Below are 5,608 nucleotides of genomic sequence, written 5' to 3'. Positions count from 1 at the left end.
TAGACCAGGTGGTCTAGGTTTAGGTCTAGGTATAACTAAGTAGTGTAATAAAAATATCTTACCGGACCCGGGCGACGATGTCGTGTCAGATCTCCGGATCATCTTTTAGTGCTTTTAGGCCCCTCAAGCACCGGTCACCGTCCTCATCGAACTCGTCAATTAGGAAGCTGAAGACACAGCTCACTGAGTTTTTCGCCCAATCTTCTCAGTGGGTTGCGATTCACAAAAAAAATATATGTTCTAGGAGCCACTGGTACCATTTCGAAAGTTGTAGTACCAATTACTTAAGATTCCAATTGCCTCTTAAATTGGATGAAATTCATGGCGTGGTGACTATCGTTTCTGCATGCGATACAGCTACTGGGTCTACTGGTCAGCATGCCAGTAATTATTTGACCGGTTAATAAAATAATTTAAATCTAGCATTAGCCAAAAGTGACGTCAGGTTGTTATCAAAATTTTCTTTAATTCTCTTAATTAAATATCCCACAATCTTGAGGTCTGACTCTTAATTTTATTATTGCAGTAGCTGTCCAAACTTGAAACAGAATTACTGCATAACGGCTAATTTGAGAACTAAGAATCAAAGTATCTGCAAATGTTGGATTCTAGTATTTTAATTATTTCATAGCGACTTCTGTATTTTCTTCACAACCGTAATCTTAGCAAGGTGGATATATTATGTACGTATTATTAAAATACCTAACACGTTCATATTCAGCAAGAAAAAAAAATCGCATCAATATAGATCACAATTGTTTATTATCCATAATCATAAAGTATACATCCAGAGTCCTTAAAAACAAAACGGGTCGTTTTCAAATGTTTCCTTTAGATGTCCATTAGCAGCAGTTTCCTGTAAGTTAACATTTATTCAGTTTAAATGACGGATAAAACCACACGATTTGCTTACAGAAGCAACTCGTGCCAGATTTCAAGAGTAGGACAACTACGGTAGGTACAATGCAATAGGGACTTACTTGGGTCCCAAGAAAGGTCTACTAGGCGTTTGACGTAAGTCAAAAAAATTGAACATTTATTTATTTATAATGCCTTGGTCTTCGTTAGTGACCTTTACTTCTGTACCATAAGGTCCAAGTATGATTTCAGATTAGAAATTGGAGAAAAAACACAGAAAAAATATTAATAAATAAATTTAAACCCAATTTTATTCCACATGGAAACACAAACAGATACTGCCACTTATTTCCTTGTGAAATTTTGTTCGTGTTGTACTCCTAATATAAACTAATGAAAAAACTAATTGGATTAAAATTAAAAACAAACTTAAACAGATTTAAAGAACCATAATTAATTAGAAACAAACATACCTGTCTTTGGTGGACAATCGGAGCAGTTGGCATCGCAGTTGCAGTCGTCTTTACAGGTGGCGCCATCCTTGCATGACTCTACATGAAATCACGTTTCATAGAATAAACAGTCAAAAAGATTGCTGTAAACTAAACTAGGATAATTGGATAACTGAAGCAATTAGTGACTGAACATTTAAATTCAACTAGCAATCACACTGATAATGTACAAATGAGACAGAATCTCTTGCTTGTGGCACCGAAGTTTCCCATAACATCAAATTTTGATAAAAGAATCGAGGCTTTGTTTTTTTATCAAGTACCGTCACACAAGTAACGATTTCAGTATATCAGATTAGGTGAAAGAGCAAAGAAGTCACAGTATACCCTGAGAATGCGGCCCTGAGGACTCAAGGAGGGGAGGATGAAGTAGTAAAATTGAAATACAATTTGGAACTACAATAAATCCACGGAATTATTTTTGCTAATAATTGCATGCTTGCTTACCTACATTCTTGTACGGAAAACCTCTCACAATTTACTGAACTCATAATACATTTTCATACCTTTGCACGGTTCACAGGGGGCAGGCATGTCGTAAGATTATCACGATAGTTGATTACTGTGCTAGATCTCTCATAGAATCGGTTTATATAGATGAAACTTCACGTAAAAAACATAAAGAAACAGTTGCAAGGCTGATCTGAGACCTCACTATTGTTGTTTAAGCATTGTTGGCTTTTTGTTACAAGATTAGTTTTTTGGTTTAAGTAACTTAAGATTTACTTTTGACAGTTTTTTTATTTATACCGTATTTATAAGGGATGACATCGTGGGGAAATTCTGTAGCTCAGAGCAAATGGGTTGGCGAAAAATATTCCTGACATTGGACCATTAGATAGGTTGCTGTATAGCCAATTCATCGCCATGAAACGCCTGAAGTGAGCATCGGAATGGTACTTCGATAAGGCGATGCGGCACGATAGCCGGTTTATCGCGGTCACCACAGAATACTCTTTAGATTTTTTATTCATGCAAGAACCAGTAAAGCCATAGAAGTGTCCTTTCGGATCCTCCGGATCCACAAACACTTTTGCTAGACGCTTGCAGCTTAATACTAGGATCAAGTTTAGATACCCTTGGTAACCGTACTCGTCAAACTCATTGAAAACTTCAGTGAAACCTAGCGCATAACATCAACTCGCCACGTTTCTACCCAGATCTTTCCAGAGGCCCTTGGGCAGTTGTTAACAAATCCTTCTCCTCCAGGCTGAGTTTGTGCTCGTTCAACCATCCCATCGAAGCTGAAAAGGCCTTCGGGCTACTAGTTGACCATTCCATTACAAAAACAATAGTTGATAGGCGCCACATTAAGATCGAAACGAGAGGCTACCGAAAACATATTTTTATAACTGAAAAAGACTGGTAAATTCACTTAATTGAGAAGTGTCCCAAAATATTATCTGGTTAAGAATATTTTATGTTGGTCAAAACCTACAAGGTGAAAAAGTGTGACGGTAGGTCTCGTAGTACAGCAGAGATTTAACAAAAACCCGAATGGCGCTCACGACATTTTTATTGTAAGTTGCATACATTCAAGGGTGCCTCCACGGTGTTTTCCGAGCGCTATGACATGTCCTTCTTCAAACGAGGCTTGCGGAGAGTACTTTATGGTAGGCAGCGGCTTGGCTCTGCCCCTGGCATTGCTGACGTCCATGAGCGACGGTGACCACTTACCATCAGGTGGGCCGTATGCTCGTCTGCCTACAACGGTAGGGCCTCTTGTGAGTCCGCACGGGTAGGTACCACCTCCCTGCCTATTTCAGCCGTGAAGCAGTAATGCGTTTCGGTTTGAAGGGTGGGGCAGCCGTTGTAACTATACTGAGACCTTAGAACTTATATCTCAAGGTGCGTGGCGCATTTACGTTGTAGATGTCTATGGGCTCCAGTAACCACTTAACACCAGGTGGACTGTGAGCTCGTCCACTCACCTTAGCAATAAAAAAATAAAAAAAAGTTCCAAATAAAAGCATTCGGTCGTCGATCCACCCAGCTCGATCGATGATCTTAGCCTTTTAATTTCCCATTAAAGTTTTTATATTCTTGTTTGAAGTCGTCTTTTAATTTCGCGTTTTCGTATTTCTTGTCATTATAATAATTGTATTTCCTTCGCATCGAATACTTTATAGCTTTAGAGGTAACGGTCGTCTCTGTGTTTCTTTGGTGCCATATGCACAATGTTATAAGACATTATTCCAAGATAATAACTATAGTAATTGTTTTTTTTTTATGTTCTATGTTTTTATAAAAGGATTACTGGTGGCCCGGGGGCTTTTCCAGTTGCACTGGGACAGGTGGGCGAGCACGAACTCAGCCAGGAGAGGCGGGATGTGTTAACAGCTTTGAGCGACTTCGAAGGAGACTTAACAGCTTAAGGGCAGCTGCTTCACGAATGCATCTACTACCGGATCGGAATCGCGACCCGCTGAGATGATCCGGCGAGAAACTCGGCGGGCTGATGTATGGGTTAAGTTTGACTTCGTACTTTTTTTTATTATTGCCGTATAGGCAGACGAGCATACGGCCCACCTGAGGGTGAGTGGTTACCGTCGCATGGACGTCAGCAGGGGCAGAGCCAAGAAGAAGGATAGGTCATAGCGCTCGGGAAACACCGTGGAGGGAACCGCATTTCAAATCCGGATAATACGTGACAAAAAAGATCTCTGGAACCGCACTGTGTATGAACGCAGTGGCTCCAGCTAGTATGGATGAACTCTACTCCAATAGCGGGCGATGGTAAAACGAGATGAGGGTATCATCTCAAACAAATCCTCAGAGCACTCCCCATGGAACATACGGTACAAAATACAGAGGGAACCGAAGTCCCTCCGCAGATCCAGAGGTACCAAACGATCCTCTTTAGCGAGTTTGAAGAGTACGGTTACCAGGTCCCTAAACCTACTTCTGGTTTTAGAGTGACTCGATTCATTGACTGTTCTTGTATTGACAAGTCAAGTCAAGTTCAAGTACAGTTCATTTGGCTAAATACCAGCTGATATTGAAACATTAATTGGTTCATTTATTAGGCTCTAACAATACGGTCTACAGTGAAAACCCATATTCACTATAGCGTGAATGGAAAAATGAAAAATGAACTACTTGGAAAATGAGGGAGGCGTCTTAATAAGAGCTATATCTTAAAACCAAAGTGTCTGAGAGCTCTGCAGCGGTTATAAACAGAATTATGCTTCTGCGATCTGCTCAGTTTCACAATTTAGAGAGAGAGAGAGAGAGAGAGAGAGAGAGAGAGAGAGAGAGAAAATTGTGTAACAAAACACATTTAACATTGAAAAACAGTCAAAGGTCGGTCTTTTCCGTTCCATCGTTTTATCTAGTAATTCTACAGTAGGTATTTTGTTACAATTTTTACTGGTGGTAGGACCGCTTGTGAGTCCGCGCGGGTGGGTACCACCACCCTGCCTATTTCTGCCGTGAAGCAGTAATGCGTTTCGGTTTGAAGGGTGGGGCAGCCGTTGTAACTATACTTGAGATCTTAGAACTTGTATCTCAAGGTGGGTGGCGCATTTACGTTGTGGATGTCTATGGGCTCCAGTAACCACTTAACACCAGGTGGGCTGTGAGCTCGTCCACTCATCTAAGCCATAAAAAAAAAAAAAAAAAAAAAAAAATATTCAGAGTGATCTAAAAAATAGATCCTACAATCTTTCAGATATGTACCATATCTACAGAAAAATATTTTAAATTGAATCAAATGTCCGATATAGTATTTGGTTTTTACTTTTCTAGCGACCAAAACAAAAAGTCAAGGTACTTTTTTTTTTAATTACTTCTCAGTGAAGTTTTAATTAGTTTCGCCTCATCAAACAAAACGCTTCGAATCGTAAGGGCATTTTTTTAAGACATGGATAGTACTCGTATACAACAATTTGACAAGGCATTATTGAATTTCTGTCGTCTTGATTATTCTATAGCTTATTGGAATATACAACATTTCCGAAGCATATTATTTGCTGATATTTGCTTCTGTACGCTATCTCATCTTTTTTCACATTCTAAATTAGTTTTATTTATTAAATTTTAGAATTTAAAAATTAGTAAGTATTTAGTGTTCTTTCACATCATCACAACGGCAAGGAACTTGTGTTTTAATTATAAAAACTCAAAAAATACGTAAAAGTCGTCTTATTAGTAACAGTGTAATTTAATGGTATCTTTCTGATTATTTTAAAAATTAATTTCAGTTGTGGAATCTGAAAAACACAGTCCGAAGTCAGGGC

General features: G+C 39.0%; 1 long non-coding RNA gene across 1 annotated transcript; it reads right to left on the bottom strand.

The window, feature by feature from the left end:
* Nucleotides 1-743: 743 nt before the first annotated feature.
* On the bottom strand, nt 744-4,952 carry LOC101742201 (uncharacterized). Its single transcript, XR_009974875.1, has 3 exons — nt 1,877-4,952; nt 1,332-1,409; nt 744-856 (listed from the first exon to the last, which is right to left on the bottom strand). It is a non-coding gene; the product is annotated as an uncharacterized LOC101742201 (long non-coding RNA).
* Between the last annotated feature and the right edge of the window lie 656 nt (nt 4,953-5,608).

This window comes from Bombyx mori, chromosome 14 (genome assembly GCF_030269925.1).
Source record: "Bombyx mori chromosome 14, ASM3026992v2".
Classification (NCBI taxonomy): domain Eukaryota; kingdom Metazoa; phylum Arthropoda; class Insecta; order Lepidoptera; family Bombycidae; genus Bombyx; species Bombyx mori.
Note: the sequence above shows the minus strand (reverse complement) of the source record. Positions and strands in the feature narration are given on the sequence as shown.